We start from the raw sequence: 22,243 nt of genomic DNA, 5'->3' as shown, positions 1-22,243 counted from the left end.
ACTGTTTTGATTGCTGTGGCTTTGTATTATGTTTTAAAATCAGGAAGTGTGAGGCCTCCAACTTTGTACTTTTCCAAAATTGTTTTGCTATTTGGGATCCCTTGAAATTCCGTATGAATTTTAGGATAATTTTTTCTGTATTTTTGCAGAAAAATAGAAAAAAAATTTGTCTATTTTTAGACAAATGGGACTACATCAAACTTAGCAACTTTTGTACATCAAAGGACACTAACAACAGGGTGAAAATGCTACCTATGGAAGGGGAAAATATTTGCACATCATACATCTGCTAAAAGGTTAATAACTACAATATATAATGAACTTCTTTGACTCCTTTTCTGCAAAATTGCTATGGGGATTTTGATAAAAATTGCATTGAATCTGTAGATTGCTGTGGATAATGTGGACATCTTAACAATATTAAGTCTTACAATCCATGAACATGGCTGTCTTTCCATTTATTTTTGCCTTTAAAAATTTTTTTCACCACTGTTTTGTTGTTTTCAGTGTGTAAGTCTTTCAACTCCATGGTTAGGTTTATTCTTAAGTATTTTATTTTATTTTTATTTTTATTTTTTTTGTGGTATGCGGGCCTCTCACTGTTGTGGCCTCTCCCGTTGCAGAGCACAGGCTCCCGATGTGCAGGCTCAGTGGTCATGGCTCACGGGCTCAGCTGCTCCACAGCATGTGGGATCTTCCCAGACCGGGGCACGAACCCACGTCCCCTGCATCGGCAGGCAGACTCTCAACCACTGAGACACCAGGGAAGCCCTAGTATTTTATTATTTTTGATGCTATTGTAAATGGAATTGTTTTCTTAGTTGCATTTATGGATTGTTTGTTAGTGTATAAAAATGCAACATATTTTTGCATGTTGATTTTGTATCCAACAACTTTGCTGAAATAGTTTATTATTTCTAACAGTTTTTTGTGTGGAATCTTTAGGGTTTTCTACATTTAAAATCATGTCATCTACAAACAGGGATTATTTTACTTCACCCTTCTGATTTGGATGCCTTTTACTTATTCTTATTGCTTAACTGCTCTGACTAGAACTTCCAGTACTATGTCGGATAGAAGTGGTGAGAGTGGGCATCCATGCCTTATTGCTGATCTTAGAGGAAAAGCTTTCAGTTTTCACCATTAAGTATGATGTTAGCCGTGAGCTTTTCATATATAGTCTTTATTATGTTGAGGTAGTTTACTTCTATTCCTGGTTTATTGAGTGCTTTTATCATAAGAGGATATTGGTTCTTGTCAAATGCTTTTTCTGCATTGAAATAATCATGTATGTGTTGTCACTCATAACGCTAATGTGTTGTATTACATTTATTGATTTGTGTATGTTGAACCATCTTTGCATTCAAGGAATAAATTCCACTTGATCATGATGTATAATCCTTTTAATGTGCTGTGGAATTTGGTTTGCTACTATTTTGTTGAGAATTCTTGCATCAATATTCATCAGAGATGTTGGTCTATTTTTTTTTTCTTGTAATGTCTTTGTTTGGCTTTGATATCAAGGTAATACTGACCTCATAGAATGACCTTAGAAGTGTTCCTTCTATTTCTGTTTTTCAGAAGAGTTTCAGGAAGATTGGTATTAATTCTTCTTTAAATATTTGGTAGAAATTTGCAGTGAAGCCATCTGGTCTTGGGCTTTTGTTGGTTAGGAAGTTTTTAATTACTGATTGTAATTTCTAACTTGTTATCAGTAAGTTCAGATTTGTTATTTTTTCATTATTCAGTCTTGGTAGGCTGTGTGTTTCTAGGAATTTATCTTTTTTTCTAGGTTATCCAATTTTTTGGTACATAATTGTTCAGAGTATTATTTTATAAGCTTTTTTTCTCTGCTATCACTTGTAATCTCTCCTCTCTTATTTCTGATTTTAGTTAGTTAAATCTTCTTTGTTTCTAAGTTAAGCTAGCTAAAGTTTAGTCAATTTTGTTGCTCTTTTGAAAAAGCAAACTCTTCATTTAATTGACTTGTTCTATTATTTTTCTGTTCTCTATTTTATTTGTCTCCGTGCTAATCTTTATTATTTTCTTCCTTCTCCTAGCTTTGGATTTATTTTGTTTTCCTTCTTATAATTTTTTTTTGCTTGTTTGTTTTTTCTCAATTTATTTTTTATATCCCTTTAGGGTCAACATGTTTTCATTTATTTATTTTTTTACAGTAGTTCATTGTTGGTTATCTATTTTAAATATAGCAGTGTGTATATGTCAATACCAAACTCCCAATCTATCCCAATTTCTTGATATGCAAAGTTAGATTGTTGATTTGAGATCTTTTTTATGTACACATTTACAGCTATAAACTTCCCTCTAATCATTGCTTTTGTTGCATCATATAAATTTTGGTATGTTGTGTTTTCATTTCATTTGTCTCAAGGTATTTTCTAATTTCTCCTGTGACTTCTTTTTTGACCTATTGATTGTTTAAGAATGTATTGTTTAATTTCCACATATTTGTGGATTTTCCAGTTTTCCTTCTGCTCTTGATTTCTACTTTCGTTCCATTGTGATCAGAAAAGATACATTGTATGATTTCAATCTTTTTGATTAAGACTTGTTTTGTGGCCCAACTTATGTCTATCCTGGAGTATGTTCCACGTGTACCTGAGGGGAATGTATATTCTGCTATTGTTGGATGAAATGTTCTGCATATGTTTATTAGATCTAACTGGTCTATGGTGTTGTTCAAGTTCTCTGTTTCCTTATTCATCTTCTGATTTTTCTATACATTATTGAAAGTGGGTATTCAAATCTACTAATATTGTACTATTATCTATTTCTATCTTCAATTCTGTCAAAATTTATTTTGAAGCTCTGAAGTTGGTGCATAAATATTTATAATTACTATATTTTCTTGCTGAATTGACCCATTTATCATTATACAATGTCCTTCTTTGTCTCTTGGAACAGCTTTTGACTTAAAGTCTATTTTGTCTGATATTTTTATGGTCATCCTTGTTCTCTTTTGCCTACAATTTACATCATAGCCCTTACTTTTAGCCACCCACATTGCACTATCTCCCTTCAGGCATCCTCCTGTGGAGTGAGAATGGGTGACTTGAGTTCCTTCTAGAAGTTAGGTGTGTGCTACTAAGACATTTTTTTTATTTTTTCCCATAAATTAGTGAACTAAAGAGCAAGTTCTATATAGTTGTCCAGGGGTCTGGTTAGCCCCCCTCAGAGAAGGAGGTTGGTAGATTATCAGAGTGTCTTGCCTGTACATTCATAAGGCCATTTCTCTAAAACCTCCCACTGCTCCTCTGTTCTGACCAATGAGATGGTGCTTCAACAACTCAAGTCCTTTTGTAAGGGTCTCTGATATTTCTTACCACTGAAATAGAATGGAGCATAAAGGACTCTCAACCCTTTGAACCTCCTTCATCTCATCTTTTGCCAAGAGTGCTCTGTGACCTTAAAATCCAGAGTTGGCTGTGGTCAAGGCTTGTGGAGGTCTTTTAAGTTTTTCCTGTGAGGAAGAATGAAAAGTATAAAATGAGAATTCTTGCTAGATCTGTAATCAACTTTTCTGAAACTCAAGTCCTCTGAACTGACATAAGACTTTGCTTTCAGAATGAACCTCGTTACCCACATCTGAGTACTTAGCTTCCAAGGCTACTTCCTGAGCCCTTCAAAGCAATCTCTGAGAGCACTGCCTATAGGGAAGACCACTTACAAGCCAAGGCAGTGGCAGGAAAACTAGCTGCTGAAGCTATCAGTCTACCAATGACATGCACTTCCAATTTTATCCCTCATACCACAGCCAGCTTTAGTTCTCACTGACTTCCATCCTTTGCAGAACAACATCTTCCTATAAATGCAAATATTCAGGTTGACCATAGCTGGCTTTGTGCCTGTGGCTCTTTGATAGAAACAAGGCTAATAATAGAGTTTTGTGTGAAAATAAAGAGCTGAATGACATCAAATAATCATGAGGCATCCTGCTGATTAATGGGCCAATTGTCCTGAAGGTCATCTGGTCCGAGCTTGGCTAGAAATCATTAAAATGTGGGTTGTTACACAAAGCAACAGCTGCCTCTTCAGAGCTTCCATTTTAGCCCAGAATAAGAGATGACAATCAAATTTTTGACTCACAGATGGACTGTACCTTTAACTGAAGCTTGCATTAGCTTTTCTTCATGATTCCTAAGAAGGCAACTGATACATGATGCATGTGACCTGATCTTCCCTTTGTGAAATTCCCACATATCCAGTCTCCAGGTGCTCTTTTTCTTACTCTATGTAATTTCTATAAAAATTGAGCTTTCAATATATACATCAAAGTATAAAAAGTGTAGAGTATATACAAATTATAGAGTTTATTGAACCACTGGCTTCCCCCGCTAGCTTTTCTTACTGTCATTTATTTTGTTTTCTTCCTTTAGGTGGGGGTAGGGAATGCTTTCCAATGTCTCCCTTTGGGAATAAAGGAAGCCCTCAATAAAAACATTGTATCACTGAAAACAAACTTTTGGTAGGCTTGCCACAAGAGAAAAACAAACAAATAAACAAACCACATCATCAGGAAATAAAAACACCTTTGGTAGGTTTCAATGTGGAAGCCCCAAGTTTAGCGAGTTTTTCCTAGTGTGCAATGTTTGTGTGTGTGCGTATGTGTGTGTTGTTTTTTCTCAATCATTTTTATCATTTTCCTTTTTTAGTGAGAGGAAGCTCTTATTATCTTTTAATAAAAGATGACCACTTCAGCTTTGCTAAAGCAAACATTCAGGACAGATCAGAAAGGTTAAGACCCTGGGCTCTCTGTTCACCTTGTCCTTGGGTCTAGCCAATGGACCCTCTAATGGGGAGTTGGCCTTCCTGGGAGGCCTTCTGTGTCTTGAAGTTTGCCGGCTTCTTGGCTAATTTTTATTTCATCAACCCCCTTCCTTCCCATATACGCACAGGAATCAATACTCCTCAGGCCTCATCATGTAAGACATTCAAGCCATAAAGTTTTCTCTTAGAAATCCTGGCATTACACAAAGGAGTGGTGACCTTCTTGTTTGTTCCCTGAAATCAATACTTTTTGTTGCTATTTTTTAGTTTTGAAAATGTTTATTTTCTTTTATTTAAAAAATATCTCCTTTGTTTCATCAGCCAAGGTGAACCCCTGTGGGACCTAAAAACTTAAAAGACTTTCTCACCAGTATCTACCTATTCTTTAATCTTTAAGTAATAGCACACTGTACCCCCTGGGTCAGGCCAAGGGGCTCCCCTTAGAGAAGACTTGGCGCTTGGGCTTTGCAAATTTAAATTACGAACAACTGGGGGGCTCAATGTGGTAGACTCCCTGTCTTCATTCTTTCTCTTTTTGGCAAAGGGATGGATTTTCTTATCTTTAAAACAGAGAATAGTACCATGTAGTTGGCTACAGCTAGTGTGCGGTATGCTTTGGAGATATTTTCTCATGAAGACCTAGAGATTTCCTCATATGATTATACACTCTGGAGTTCCAAATGTTTTTTTTTTTTTTTTTTTTAACATCTTTATTGGGGTATAATTGCTTTACAATGGTGTGTTAGTTTCTGCTTTATAACAAAGTGAATCAGTCATACATAAACATATGTTCCCATATGTCTTCCCTGTTGCGTCTCCCTCCCTCCCACCCTCCCCATCCCACCCCTCCAGGCTGTCACAAAGCACCGAGCCAATATCCCTGTGCCATGCGGCTGCTTCCCACTAGCTATCTACCTTACTGCGTTTGTTAGTGTGTATATGCCCATGACTCTCTCTCGCCCTGTCACAGCTCACCCTTCCCCTTCCCCATAACCTCAAGTCCGTTCTCTAAGAGGTCTGCGTCTTTATTCCTGCTTTACCCCTAGGTTCTTCATGACATTTTTTTCTTAAATTCCATATATATGTGTTAGCATACGGTATTTGTCTTTTTCTTTCTGACTTACTTCACTCTGTATGACAGACTCTAGGTCTATCCACCTCATTACAAATAGCTCAATTTCGTTTCTTTTTATGGCTGAGTAATATTCCATTGTATATATGTGCCACATCTTCTTTATCCATTCATCCGATGACGGGCACTTAGGTTGTTTCCATCTCTGGGCTATTGTAAATAGAGCTGCAATGAACATTTTGGTACATGACTCTTTTTGAATTTTGGTTTTCTCAGGGTATATGCCCAGTAGTGGGATTGCTGGGTCATATGGTAGTTCTATTTGTAGTTTTTTAAGGAACCTCCATACTGTTCTCCATAGTGGCTGTACCAATTCACATTCCCACCAGCAGTGCAAGAGTGTTCCCTTTTGTCCACACCCTCTCCAGCATTTATTGTTTCTAGATTTTTTGATGATGGCCATTCTGACTGGTGTGAGATGATATCTCATTGTAGTTTTGATTTGCATTTCTCTAATGATTAATGATGTTGAGCATTCTTTCATGTGTTTGTTGGCAGTCTGTATATCTTCTTTGGAGAAATGTCTATTTAGGTCTTCTGCCCATTTTTGGATTGGGTTGTTTGTTTTCTTGTTATTGAGCTGCATGAGCTGCTTGTAAATTTTGGAGATTAATCCTTTGTCGGTTGCTTCATTTGCAAATATTTTCTCCCATTCTGAGGGTTGTCTTTTGGTCTTGTTTACGGTTTCCTTTGCTGTGCAAAAGCTTTGAAGTTTCATTAGGTCCCATTTGTTTATTTTTGTTTTTATTTCCATTACTCTAGGAGGTGGGTCAGAAAGGATCTTGCTTTGATTTATGTCATAGAGTGTTCTGCCTATCCAAATGTTTTAATCTGAGCATTATGTTCCCTCTTGGACTCTAACTTCAGGTCTAGCTAATGGTGCCAGTAAACAAGGAGTTTGCCTTTCCAGGAGGCTCTTTTCATTTTAGTTATTTTATTGACTGGAAGCCAGAATTTTGGTAAACCTCTTCTTTGTACACCCACAAAATTCAGTATCCTCATTCCATTATCCACTTAAGCCATAAAGTCTTATTCTAAGTGTCCTGGCACCTCACAAAGGAATGATGACCTTCAGGTATTAGCCCATAAAGGGATACTAATAGTTACTACATTTTTCGAATGTTATACTTTTTAAAATTTCTGTTTTAACATCAGAACCTCAGTCATGTGGTTTGTCGAGGTGAAATCATTTGTCCTAAAATGCTCTCCTTCGTCAATGTCTACCTATTTTCTTTATTTTAAAAAATTTTTTAAATTGAGATAAAGTTGATGTACAATATTATGTAAGTTAGAGAGTACAGCACAGTGATTCACAATTTTTAAAAGTTATACTCAATTTATAGTTATAAAATAGTGGCTATATTCCCTGTGCTATACAATATATCCTTGTAGCTTATTTATTTTATGCATAGTAGTTTGTACCTCTTAATCCCCTACCCCTATCTTGCCTCTCCCCACTGGTAACCACTAGTTTGTTCGTTCTTGCACTCCACCACCGCCTCAGAAATCAGTGGTCCCTGACGACTCCTTAAAAATGTGGTGGTTCTCAATAATTATCCATGAAAGGGATACTTCTTAGTTGTCTTCACTTTGGGAAATTTGTGTTTGTTTTTTCCTATTTAGAAAAGAGCCACTAAGTCTTTAGTCAGCCAAGGTAAAAGCTTGGTAGGTCATCATGTAAGCTTGGAGACTCCCTGTCTAATGTCTCAAAGTTCTATAATTGATTAACAATGATTTGCTATTCCCAGAGTGTCCCCAGAGTGACCCTCTAGCCAACAGCCTTTTGTCATTCTTCCTGCCTCTTTCTCTTGCTGTCAGCTTGGATCCTACTCCCAGCCTTGTCCCCAAAGAAACACATGCGCACGGGCGAGCGCGTGCGCACGCGCGCACACACACACACACACACACACACACACACACTTAAGAAATTTGTAAGTCTCTCACAGGTATGTAGGTATACAAGACTGAAAGTCGTGTATATGAGAGCTCTTTGGGGTGGTTTTTTCCTGTGTGTAGGATATGTGTGTGTTGTGTGTGGGAGAGTTCATTGCTTTTTTCATTGTAAGTTCATTTTTTTCCTTATTGCCTCTTTAGAAATGTCCCCATGAATGTCTCCATTTTCTGTCATCTTAAAACAGCAGCACATGCTGTCCTCTTTGGTCTGACAAAGCTGACCTTCCTCTGCATTGAGACCATCTTATTCTTTCTCTTCTCAATACCAGGCTTTTATTTCAAGTTCTTCCCCAAAACATTTAAAAAGTAAAAACTTGTCTCCACAAAACACAAATTCATTAAGATGCAGGTATAAATGACTAGAAAGTTTGAATGTCATAATTCCCCACCATCCCCCCATTTTTATGTTTTTTTGTTTGTTTTCTTTTTAAATACAAGATTTTTTTCCCCCCTAGCATGTCTCTTTAGAGATTTCTCCAACAGAAAGTTATGTTAGCCCTCTGGGTCAAGCAGAGGTGACCTTCCCTTAGGAGGTATAAGTGACTGGGATGGTGCCCTATGGCAGCCACTTGCCTTTTTTTTTTTCTTGTTTTCTTCCTTTAATGGTAAAAGGAAGAAATTCCTATCTTGTAAAAAAAAGAAAATAGCTTTACTGTTAACTAGAGAAAATGAAGCATCCATTTTTCCGGTGGCTTCAAATTTTGCAGCCTTAAATGTTTTAATCTTTTAAACAAATGGAGCCTCTAAACTGAAAGCTTGCCTTTGCAAAAAGCTGTTGGCATGTCAGCTTTCTATTCACGATAAGTGAGTTTTCTGCTTTACCCCCTTTTTTCCACCCCAACCCACCAGTAGCTTTGTGAAGCCACTTGAACTGTAAATCTTTTGTTGTATAACCTAGAACCACACATACGACTAATAGCCTTCCTGAGTTATTCATTATCCATCTAAGAGAAACTTTTCCTTGTTCTTTTTTTCCACCTTTTTAAACATATTTCCCATTTTCTTAAGTCTTTGGAATTTACTTTTGTTTCCTTCTTTTATGTAAACAATAGCCCCCAGGTTTTGTAATCAACCAAGATTAACCCACATGAGTCTTGAAAGTTAGAGATGCCATCACTGACATCTACCTGTTATGTAGTATCCAAATAACTGCTTTCTTTAAATTTAGATTTTCAATGTATTTTTGTTTTCTTCTTCTATTTCATCAATAGCCCATTAAATCATGCAGTCTGTCAATTGATGTGCTCTGGGTTCTGAAAGCTTGAGGGTGCACTGACCAACGTCTGCCTCTTTTGTCCTCTTTAAATAACACTGCACCTTAGTGCTGGGTCAGGCCACATGACCCTCCTCTGGGTAGCCTTTTCACCCCTAGGCTTCCTATTTATGAGGCACTGACCATAGTGGAAATAAAAACATTTCCTTAGCAAACTTTCAAAGAAGTCAATTGCATGGAGGTATAAACGGCTGAAAGGATTCAATGTGGTAGCCTGTGTTTCCATTTATTTTCCTGTTTATTTCAGTGAGAGGAGGGAATTGGTTTCTTTTAACAAAGCATGCATACATGAATCTTCAAGATTTCTTCACTGATTGCTACATATTATTCAGCCATAAATGTTTTAGTCCTAGTAATCTTGACTCCCCAAATTTGATTCTAACCAATAAACCAATGAATAACAATCTTGCATTCCCAGGCTCTTTTCATTTTTTATCATTAGAAATCAGCATTGTTTCCAGTCTCTCCTTTTCTTGCACCCACCCACCACCACAGCAATCAATATTCCCTACTCACCCCACAGGCCTCCTTCCAGGAACCACTTGAAACGTAAGGTCCAGTGTTAACTATCCAGGTACCAAAGAAAACCGTGGTGGGTTTCATGTACTATCCTTCTAATGAAGCACTCTCCTATAAAAATACAATGTGAATAAAAAAATGTAAGCCACAGATATAAGTTAAAAATTTCCAGCACCCCACGTTTAAAAAAAGAACTTATTTTTAACAGTGTATTTTATTTACAGCCATACATACAAATATTATTTCAATATTTAATCAAATATTAAAATTTATTAATGAGATAGTTTACCTAATTTAAAATTTGGTATGTATTCTGCACTTACAGCATATCACAATTCAGGCCAGCCATATTTCAAGTGGTAATTAGTTACATGTCACTAGTGGCTTCTGTATTGGATACCTCAGCTCTATGGGATACCTTTTGTTGCTGTCTAAATTTTTTTGAGATATAATTTACATACTGTCAAGTTCATCCTTTTAAAATGTATAATTCAACACGTTTTAGTATAGTCACGAGGCTGTACAAAAATCACCACTATTTAACTTCAGAGCATTTTCATCTATGCAAAAAGAAACCTTTTACCATTAGCATGTATTCCTCCCTGTCCTGTCCAAGCCCTGGCTACCACTAATCTACTTTCTCTCTCTGTGGATTCGTATTCTGGACATTTCATGTAAATGAAATGTAATATGTGGACTTTTATGTCTGGCTTCCGTCATTTAGCATAATGTTTTCTAGGTTTATCCATATTGTAGCTTGTCTCAGAAACTCATTCCTTTTTCTGGCTGAATAATATTCCATTGTACGGATATACCACATTTGGTTGTATCCATATACTGGTTGATAGACATTTGGGTTGGGTCCACTCTTTGGCTGTTATGAGTAATGCTGCCATGAACATTCATGCACAAGGTTTTGTACGGACATATGTTTTCACTTGTCTTGGCTATATACCTAGGAGTGAAATCACTGGGTCATATGGTAACTCTATGTTTAACATTTTGAGGAACCGCCAAAATATTTTCCACAGCAGCTAATCTATTTTACATTCCAACAGCAATGTATATTCTAGTTCCTCTACATCCTTACTAATACTTGTAACTTTCCATATTTTTTAAATCATAGCCATCCTAGTGGGTGTAAAGTGATATAACATGGTGGTTTTGCTTTGCATTTCCCTAATAGCTAGTGATGGTGAGTATTTTTTATACACTTATTGGCCAGTCCTAGATCTTTTGTGGATAAATGTATATTCGTGTATTTTGTCTGTTTTTTAGTTGGGTTATTTGCTTTTTTGTTAATAAGCTGTGTGTTCTTTATATTCTGGGTACTATACCCTTAAATACATGATTTGCAAATATTTTCCCCTATCCTGTACATTGTCTTTTCATTTTCTTGATGACATCTTTTGAAGCAAACTGTTTTCAACTTTGATGAAGAGCCACTCATCTGTTTTTTTTTTCTTTTGTCACTTGTACTTTTGGTGTCATATCCAAGAAATCATTGTCTAATTCAAGGTCACGATGATTGACATCTAATTTTCTTGTAAGAGTTTTTTTTCATTTTTAAAAATCGAAATATAGTTGATTTAAAATATTTTGTTAGTTTCAAGGGTGGGTATAGCATAGTGATTCAGTATTCTTGCAGATTATACTACATTATAGGTTATTACAAGATACTGGGTATAATTCTCCATGCTATATAGTAAATCCTTTTTGCTTATCTATCTTGTGTATAGTAGCTTTTATCCGTTAAGCCAATACCCCTAATGTCCCTCCTCCCTTCCCTAGGGTGACCATAGGTTTGTTTTCTATGTCTGTGAGTCTGTTTTTATAGTTTTACCTATGACACTTAGGTCTTTGATCTATTTTGAGTTAATTTTTCTAGTTAATTTTTGTATATGGTGTGAGGTGAGGCAGGGGTCCAAATTCTTTATTTTAGTTTTTTAAATAGAAAAAAACTTTTCTTTTAAATAGAAAAAATTTATAAACAAAAATACATTTAACTATATGTTATATTTACCTACACAGTTACCTTACTCAGTACTTAGGGCTTTCTCAAATTTTTGATGAGCTGCACACAGCCTGGGCATGTGTGTGGTCATCTAGACTCCCAGGAATACATAAGAGCCTTTAAAAGTTCATTTGGACATCTCATTCTCCAGCTTTTCATTTTAAGTTTTTGGTTAGCCTGTTGTTTTTTCTTTTTTTTGCTCCAACTATTGTCCACTATTTAAGGCAATCCTGAGGTTAAACAATGCTTGTAAATATTTTTGACAAATACCCCCAAGAAAAGGGTTTTTAGGACTATGTGAGCTCTGAGTACATTCTTGCAAGTAGGGACATTCCAGGATCAGTCAAATAATAGCAGTTCTCTGGGAGTGAGGCTTTGAAGGAACTCCAGAACTGTCCTACTCCCTCCAGTGCTCCCATTATGTTGGTTTTTATTGTGATTATGACTACCACAGAGCTGGAAAGAATGTAGTGTAAATAAGAGATGTTAAAACACCACAGCTCACTATTCTAATCAAGATACAGATGTTTTTCTTGAATAAACATTTCCAAAATTGTCATAAGCTTTTTGTTAATTTCCAGAGCTCTGAAAACATTGATTCTGATACATTTTATCTGTTTTCTCATTGCTTTTATGGAGGAGAGAATTTTGAAATGTCCTTTGCCATTTTTGCCAACATTAGCCTGTTATTTAGCTTTCACAGTTATTTTTTGCTTGTTTGTTTCTTCAATTTGGACAGCAGCACATGTCATGGGATCAGCCAAGGTGATCCATCCCCTGTGGATCCTGAAAAGTCAGAAACTTATTTTCCACCATCTGTCCTATTACGCCCTTGGTCAAGACAACTGACTCTTCTCCTGGCAGCCTTCACACTCTTGGGCTGCCTAATTAAGAAGATCTCACCTCAAATGGAAAAAAAAAAACCCATGGGGCTTCCCTGGTGGCACAGTGGTTGAGAATTCGCCTGCCAAGGCAGGGGACACAGGTTCGGGCCCTGGTCCAGGAAGATCCCACATGCCGTGGAGCGGCTAAGCCCGTGTGCCACGGCTACTGAAGCCCGCGCACCTGGAGCCCGGGCTCCGCAACAAGAGAAGCCACCGCAGGGAGAGGCCCGTGCACCACAATGAAGAGTAGCCCCCGCTCGCCGCAACTAGAGAAAGCCTGCGCACAGCAACAAAGATCCAATGCAGCCAAAAATAAATACATAAATAAATTAATTTTAAAAAAATCTTAAAAAAAAACCCCAAAACCCATGGATCCTCAGGGGACTATCTTAACTAGTCATTGACAAGGCACCATATGCAGCTGGGAGTGATCCATGTGGAAGCTTCTTTTTATTTTCCTCTTTTTTGTGATAAGTGGAAAGAATTCCTATTGTTTAACAGAGGATAATGTCTTTTAGTTAATTAGACCAAACAACCATCATGCATCATTAGAAGGTTTATATACATGTATATGTATGGCTGAATCGCTTTGCTGTGCACCTGAAACTATCACAACATTGCTAATCGGCTATACTCCAATATAAAATAGAGTTAAAAAAAAAAAGAAGAAGAAGAACGTTTAAATGTTTACTCACTGATGGATGCGTACTCTGCATCCTTATTCCAGTGCTTGGCTTACTCCTTTCACTGAACCCTTGCCCCACTTGTCCTTCTGGTTAAATGTGTGCTTAGTCTTGTGCTGAGTGCTGTGACCATTATCACAAATGTGACACCTGGAGGCTGTCCTGGTGTGGGGTTTCCCAGTTGAATGGTACCCAAAGGGTTCCCTTGAAACCCTGGGGTTTGCTTCCTCTGGCATCACTCCAAAAACTGTGGAGACTGTCCAAAGGAGAGTCAGTCAACTGAGCCCAAGGGCTGCAGGGCACTGTCATTAAAAGATTGCAGCACAGGTAGACATTGGTCAGGGAGTCGCCACCGTGGGTCACCACACAATGCCAGGCGATGCTAGAGAAGAGGAAAGTCTACCAATCGATCAATCCATCAACTGATCGATAGGATGGTCACCTTACATTTGACACTATCTTCTCTCTGAGTGGTTTTTCAGACATCCCTGTCTTCTTGCAAAATTTCAAAAATTTGCAGTATTGCCACATACACATGTACACTCCAGTCATTGGAGCTTACTCATAAGGTCTGTTGCACACATTTCAAATCTTTTAATTCCCATGTTTTCTATGAACTTTGTGCTTCATAGCATCCCAAAGTTGAACTGAGCATGGTCTCTATCTAGTAACATAGTCCCCTAAGGAGCATGTTAGCCTACTGCAGTAACCTGCTATTTACAAAGCACTCTATTGCCTGTATTCTCCACAGTGCCAATCTCCTGCCCTTCTTTACCTATCCCTAGCGAGACATCAAGGTGTTCTTATCCCTGGGCCATAGCAGCTTGCTATCTCCCCTGGAATTCTGTGTTAACAACTGACTTATTTACACTAATTAGTGACTACATCAATGAGAGCAATTTAATCACACAGCCTTGGTTTGTCCTACTATACAATGACTAACATGCTTCCTTATTTTATTTTTCTCATTATCTCTGACCAGCACTCTCCTTGGGGTAGTCCCACAGTGCCATCCATCCCAGATTACACTATGCGTTGCCTGTATTTCAGGATGCTAGAGAGGGACCTCTCCAGCCTTGGAAGAGGACTGTTCCTAAGAGAACAGGTAAGAGTTAGGGAAGTACGTGCACTTTTGCTATACCTAGGGGGAAGATTGACATTTACTGGTGAAGATTTACAGACTTACAAATGGGACTTTTTCTGTCACAATTTCAGTTAAAAATCCCAAAGCTGAAGATAGTAAGAGTGAACTACCTCTCCACATATACAAATTCCAAAAAAAGCAACAAGAAGCTGCTAGAAACCCACTCCAAGGCTTTCTAACAGCTATTTCAAATGTTCCTGTAAACCTTACCCTACCCCCACCCCAGCTGAGCTAGATGGGAGAAGTATGTTGAATTAAATGAATTCGTAAGTGTTGTGAATGATGGGACGATGGGGCTTTCCCTCCACAGTTTGGATAGTTCCCTGAGCTAAGAGACACGGAAAATGGAAAGCAAGAAGTATGTGGATATCAAAAACAAAGGCCTGTGTCCTGATTCTTGGCAGTGTGAATAGTGAGGTCTCATGACTCCAGAAAGGAAATGGCTATGGGATGTGTGTCTAAGATAGGACCATAAGAAATCTCATAAAATATACCAGTGTCCCAACAGAAAGATTGCCATGTCCCAAGCAGGCACTGAACAGCAGCTTCCTGCTGGGCCCCATGAGTCATCAGAACAGGGAGAGTAGCAACAGGGCTGTGGCAACTTGTGTGAACTAATAGACAAGACCAGATGGCTCCACTTTTCTCTCTTCTCAGTGCCTTAGTATTGTGTAAGCTCTCACTGAAAGAAGTGTCAATTACTCAGGCTGATTATTGAGTGGGGTTAGACTCTTAATAAAGACAGCACACTTTTTACTGGGGTTAATGGGAAAGTGAAGAATGTAGCAGGGGCTCCAGGTACAATTTAGGCATTGTCAGGATAATTGGTGAGGCTGGAAAGGATATTACTGTAGGACCTAAGGTTTCTTCTGGGAAAGAGTTATATGGGCAAATGAGCAAATTTGATTCAATGGAAATAAATTAGTAACTGAGGATGAGGGGAGGTAGGCTTTAATTATAGCATGGTGTATATCAGATTGTATTTTAGGTCAGGCCTCAGAGACTTAAGTCCAAATCCTTTAGCAAGGAGGCTGCAGTAAACAGAGTAAATCCATAGGATATTGAAAACCAAAGAATCAGCAGCATGGGTGCCAACAGCTTTGGCAGCAATGTGAGCCATGACCTCTGATACAGTGTCAGTAGTCTAAGTGCAGGCATCTGCAGCATTGTCACAATGAGGGATGCAGCATCTGCAATGTTACCTTGGTCCAACAAAGAGTATAGACATTGGTGTTCCTGGTGAAAGCATCCTTATCCTGGAGCCATCTGTGGAGAGTAGCAGCAAAATACATCTTAAAAATAGATAGGGAAAGAAATGGGTTGATATCCTTTAGAAGGAGATTGTTGCAAGCTGGGCAAATTAGTCAAGAAGCTCACTTTACCATCCTACTTGGCTCACCGCAGAGCATCCCAAATCCATTTCACCATCCTTGTCAAGGTAAGCAAGAAATGGCTACTGCCTGGACAATTGCAAGGGAGAGGCTCAAGAAAGAATGGACTTTGTAGTAACAGAAAGCACAAGAGTGGGTGGCTGGAAGTAATAAAACTTCATGTGAGATTCTAAAGTTGACTGCAGCATTCCTTTGGATATATGGATGAGATTTGATGTATATCTAGCTTCCTCCTCCCTCCTCTGACATTCAGAGCAAGACCATGTGGACATAAACATTTTTATCTGAGATGACATCAGCATCTTAACTCCTTACATTGCTCTTATTTAACAGGCGCCTAGTGGAAAGTGACGAAGAAAGCCAATCAATCAATAGGCATCAATGGTGTCAGATGTGACAAGAGGAACACTGGGAATCTTAAAGGAGAGTAAAAAGGTATTTGACCAAGGGGCCCTTTTACCACTTCTATGAGGAAAAGAGAGGCCAAAAACCAATACACTTTTCTAACATTACAACTTTGTCTAGTATTACCTCAAGCTGAGTGTAAGTGTAGAAAATACCCAGAAACTGAAGGATCCCCACTTCAGAAATGTAGTCTATGAACAAAGATCAACTTTGCTCATTTTCTAAGTGAGTGATACTTTCAGTGCCACAGACCTAAAATTTAATAGAAATAGTGTTTTTGAGACATCTGCCAATGTGACTGAGAAGGAATTTCCAACTAAAAAGTCCTCGCTTCCAGGCACTGTTTTCATTGACATTATTACTGTGATACAAAAATCCATGTGTGACTATTTTTGTGGCCTGGCTGGTAACATATAGATATGGACTATTTTTTTTCAAACCAGAAATCAAGACAGATGGTTTATCAAGATTTCTTTTTCTGATTTGCTAATATATTATGAACATTCTTACAAGTAAGTAAGAATTAACCCGCACTTAGTTATACATTTACTTTCCCTTTATTTAAAATAAAATAGTAACAAATTGAAACTCTTCTGGAAATACCTGCATTTTTTTTACTTATTTGTGCAATGAATTTGTTGATAACTATTTCAGCTATACTTTAAGTAGCATCCTAGAATCCCTCAGTCCCTTACCCTTCCATGCTAACTGCCTTGTCACCATACCCAAACATCTGTTTTGTTTGTATCTGCTGAGCTCTGCAATACAAAGTTGGCCCCACTACAAATGAATGCCATTTAATCTCAGTTCAGCCCTAAATACTGATTGGCATTTCTTATTCTGCTCATCCCTGTGTTGATGCCCCTCAAACAGCTGTTCAAAATTGTTTCACTTTTCACAGGCTCTCAATCCTCAAAGAAGAAAATCAAAGGAAGGAAACAGAACAATTTCAAAAAAGTATAATTCATGAAAATGTATCTGAAATAGGATTTGAAACTGCATAGTAAAAAAGGAAATTGACCCAGTCAAAGCAATGAGACATATTCAAGTAAAGTTACTAGACTCTAAGGAGAAAAATGTCAGTAAAAGGACAAAATTGCTCATAAAGGAGAGAAAGCCAGATTGTTGTCAGACTTTGACAACAAATCATTATGCCAGCAGGAAATGGAATAGCATAGTTAATAAACTCAAGAAAAGAAAAGATGAGCCAAAGGTTTTATACCCAGTCTGATTTTCAAATGGAAAGGCTACAAACAAATGTTTCCACATGTGAGAATTCAGGGAATATTGTCCCCACAATTCTCTCCTTATTTTAGAGGATGAGCTTCTGACAACCAAAACATCTAGAAATATCATCAACCTAAAGCCTGATGGCATTGATCATTAGTGGCAGCTAAAATGACAGGAAAGAGAGGAAACCAACATTGTGTACCTCCAAACAGAACACACCACCACCTAAGAAGTCAAAAGAAAAAAATAAATAAACCCAAATCTGATCCATCCTGTAGAACCAACCACTAATCTACAGGAAATTCAGGACTGAGAAACATATTAAACTGCAACAGAGAATGTCATCAAGTGAAATCAAGACTGTGGGAAACTCTGGAGAAAAAGAACACCATTTCTTCAACAAACAAATTACAAAGAAAAAAGAGGACAGTCTCTAGATTAAAAGAGACTTATGGGAGAGTGGGAAACAGAACTAAACTAGTGCTTAGGAATGAACACTTGTCTGATAAACTTATAAAGAAAATAAAGAAATGATTACTATAAAGGTCAGGACTGTGATTAACTTTGAGAAGAGGAAAGGGGTTGTGGGTAGGGTAGGTAGATGGCAGAATTCTATTTTTTAACCTAGTGGTGGTGGTTATAATGTTGTTTGCCTCATAAAAACTGGTTGACCTATACATTTATTTTATGGAGTTTCTTATATCTGTTAGATTTTATACTAAAAAACTATTTTTAAAAATATACTATATATTGCTTCATATAGATTTTATGTTACAGCATTAAAGCATTAACAGCCAGTCCAAATACAAAGAATTTTACACAGCAGGGCAGGTCTAGAATGGTCTAGTTGCTTAGGAGATAAAGAAAAACTTAGGGTTTATGCAGACTCTTGCAGCAAAAAAAAAAAAAAGGAGAAAGAGGAAGAGGAAGAGGAGGAGGAGGAGGGAAAGGGAGGGAGGAAAGGAGAGAAGAAGGGAAAAGGAAAGGAGAGCGGGAGGGATAGGGAAAAGGAGAACACCATAAAACACATTCTCCTTCTCTTGTCTATAAGAAGTCTCATCACTTCCATTATTTCTGTTGTAAGTGGAGTTCCCCCATGTTTGCAACAAACGAGCAACAGAGAACTGTTTAAGAAAACAGTGTGCACAGGGACTCAGCCAAATACTGCCAATTAACACAATTGCTTGCAGAAGACCAAAGCTAACAAAATCAACAACTGTGTCTGGAAGTTTTATAATATCTTACGAAATTTTAAGTTTGCAGTGTTATAGCTGTACTTTAAAGTTCAACCATATGGATAAAGGAAGGGGTATTTACCTGGAAGCAAGATTTGGGGTAGCCCCAGCTACACGTTAAATTACATCACTTAAAACTTTGAGCCTGTCTCTTCAGAAGATGAGTGATACCAAAATTTTCTTGAAGCTCTATATCTCTAAGTTTTTAATAAATTGATTTTGAGTAGTATTATCTTTCTATGGAGTTAGACGATAAAGCTTAAAATCTCTTCACAACGAGTTAACTGTAGTTGAAAAACGCTTTAAGAGAAATAAGAAATAATATATTAGCACTGGGCTTCCATGGTGGAGCAGTGGTTGAGAGTCCGCCTGCCGATGCAGGGGACGCGGGTTAGTGCTCTTGTCCGGGAGGATCCCACATGCCGCAGAGCGGCTGGGCCCGTGAGCCATAGCCGCTGAGCCTGCACGTCCGGAGCCTGTGCTCCGCAGCAGGAGAGGCCATAGCAGTGAGAGGCCCGTGTACCGCAAAAAAAATAAATAAATAAAAATAAATTAAAAAAAAATATATATATAAGCACTTTAAGAAACACTTTCAATACAAGTTTTAGCTAAATATACAATTACAGGTGTTCCAAGGAGCTGCTATTTCTAAGATTGTTTTTCTAGCACAGTTCTGGAGATATATTGTTCTCTAAAGAGTTGGAAAAGCGTTGATTTGCTATATACTGAAATACTCACCTAAGAAGTAGGAGTGGAGAGGGAAAAACATGTTAAACCAGAATTCTGTTTCAGATAAATTTCAGGGCCAGATTTTTACCCTCATCTTAACCTCCTGTAATAATAATGTTTACATTCAAATTACGCTTAGCATTGTCATTTCTAGAAAAGTATGGGATGTAAAACTGCTCCTAATAAGAAAAAATCTCTGGATTGAAAATGCTTATTAACCACTAATTGGCATTAATAGCGTTCCAAACCCATCCATCTACCACCATGAGAGAAGTCCAGAGCGTGGCATGATGGGCCACACTCTGAATACCCTCCTTTAGTGAATGGCAACTGCCATATCATGGGAGTATATCACTCAAAACAAAAAAACACAATTCCTAATTCCCTCCAAACGCTCACTAAAATTAATATAATAAATTCAACTTCCTTTTCGATGTCTTACCCATCTGAAGGAAGCCTTCAGATTGCAGTTCAGATTCTGATCCTTCTGTTGCTGCTCTTAACTGGGAATGGAGATGGAGGGTTCTGCCACTCACTGACACTTCTCTCAAAAGTCCAGTGGTCCAGTAGTCAAGATCTCTCCCTCTATGTTGCTGACCTTGTGGATTGTGGTTGGCTGGCCACTCTCTGCACACATTTCTACTCACTTGAAGACCTACTCATTTGAAGATCAATGATTCCAGACTACCTGGAATTCTTTGCCCTCTACTAGTTGCCCACATTCCTTTCCACAGTAAGATTTCTGGCTGCTCATCCATAATCAGGATGCCCTGGGTATGCAGTTGCACACTTTCCTTTCCACTAAGAAACCAGATTTGATTGCTATTATAGTTGGAATTTCCTATCCACTGACAGATTTCTTGTCTACTACCGCTGTAGCTGGAGTTTCTGGCCCACTATAGCTGTCCATTTCCTTTTCCAGCATGACCCAGGATAACCTATTGTCAGGATTCTAGAGTTTCCTGCTGACTCTGAGGCAAGACTTCCACTACTTCTATTATAGTTTGCTTCTACCACACTCCAGTATTTTCTTCATACTAGGAGACTCTCTCATGTCCTTAATTATTTTTCTTCACCAAATTTGCACTTGGGGACAAAAACCAATGCCAGTCACATCTACAAAGTTTTCCTTGATAAGCTAGTTGTATATAATACAGCTTAGCTGGCCATGTATTCCCCCCCTTTCTTCAGATAAGCATTTACTGATATGGATCAGACAACATTAATAACTAGTCTAGAAACAAATGCCACTGCAATTCATTTGGGATGATACTTTTTCCTCTCTTCCTTCAAATCAGCACTTACTTACAATTGATCAAGCCCCATAACTAACTTGCCCGGGATCCTATATCACCAGAATTAATTTTGGTATTAGAATTTGTTCCCCTCCTCTCTCAGATTAGAATTTACTTAAACAACACAAATACTAGCCTAGAAACAAACATAACCTCATATAATTTGAGAAGTGACTTTTTCTTCTCCCTCTTCAGAGAAGGGATTACTTATATGAATTGGACCCCATGAATACAGGCATATCTTGGAGATATTATGGGTTTGGTTCCAGACGACCACAACAAAGCAAATATTGCAATAAAGTGAACCACACAAATTGTTTGGTTTCCCAGTGCATATAAAAGCTATGTTTACACTATACTGCAGTTTATTAAGTATGTAATAGCATTATGTCTAAAAAATATGCATAACTTAATTAAAAATACTTTACTGATAAGAAATACTAACCATCATCTGAGACTTCAGTGAGTCAAAATCTTTTTGCTGATGGAGGGTCTTGCCTGGATGTTTTGTTTGTTTTGTTTTGTTTTGTTTTTTGCAGTACGCGGGCCTCTCACTGCTGTGGCCTCTTCCGTTGCGGAGCACAGGCTCCAGACGCGCAGGCTCAGCGGCCATGGCTCACAGGTCTAGCCGCTCCATGGCATGTGGGATCTTCCCGGACCGGGGCATGAACCCGTGTCCCCTGAATCGGCAGGCAGACTCTCAACCACTGTGCCACCAGGGAAGCCCTCGCCTGGATGTTGATGGCTGCTGACTGATAAGGGTGGTAGCTGCTAAAGTTTGGGGTGGCTGTGGCTATTTCTTAAAGTAAAACAACACTGGGGCTTCCCTGGTGGCAGGGTCCAGAGCCTGTGCTCCTCAAGAGGCCACAACAGAGAGAGGCCTGCGTACCACAAAAGAAATAAAAAATAAAAAATAAAACAATACTAAAATCACATCAGAAAGAATAAGATACCTAGGAATAAACTTACCTAAAGAGGTGAACGACCTATATTCTGAAAACTATAGAAGATTAATGAAGGAATTTGAAAATGATACAAAGAAATGGAAAGATATTCCATGTTCTTGGGTTAGAAGAATTGATATTGTTAAAATGGCCATACTACCCAAAGCAATCTACAAATTTAAAGCAGTCCCTATTGACAGATGAATGGACAAAGATGTGGTACACGCGTGCACACACACACACACACACACACACACACAATGGAATACTACTTAGCCATAAAAAGAATGAAATAATGCCATTTGCAGCAACATGGATGGACCTAGAGATTATCATACTAAGTGAAGTAAGTCAGAAAGAGAAAGACAAATACAATATGATATCACTTATATGTGTAATCTAAAATATGACACAAATAAACTTATTTACAAAACAGAAATAGATTCACAGACATAGAGAAAAGACTTGTAGTTGCCAAGGGGGAGGTGGGTGGGGAAAGGATGGATTGGGAGTTTGGGACTGGCAGATGCAAACTATTATATATAGAATGGATAAACAACTGTATAGCACAGGGAACTATATTCAATATCCTGTAACAAACCATAATGGAAAAGAATATGAAAA

The 22,243-nt window shown here is 38.0% G+C and overlaps 1 long non-coding RNA gene across 1 annotated transcript in view; it reads right to left on the bottom strand.

Moving 5' to 3' along the window:
• Window positions 1-3,344: 3,344 nt before the first annotated feature.
• Window positions 3,345-22,243, bottom strand: part of LOC132594600 (uncharacterized) — a 49,499-nt gene continuing 30,600 nt past the window's right edge. The window contains exons 2-3 of the long non-coding RNA XR_009560793.1: window positions 9,663-9,776; window positions 3,345-3,481 (exon numbers count right to left, since the gene is read on the bottom strand). This is a non-coding gene — a long non-coding RNA (uncharacterized lncRNA). The remainder of the gene's footprint in view (window positions 3,482-9,662; window positions 9,777-22,243) is intronic.

This window comes from Globicephala melas, chromosome X, assembly GCF_963455315.2.
Source record: "Globicephala melas chromosome X, mGloMel1.2, whole genome shotgun sequence".
NCBI lineage: Eukaryota > Metazoa > Chordata > Mammalia > Artiodactyla > Delphinidae > Globicephala > Globicephala melas.
Note: the sequence above shows the minus strand (reverse complement) of the source record. Positions and strands in the feature narration are given on the sequence as shown.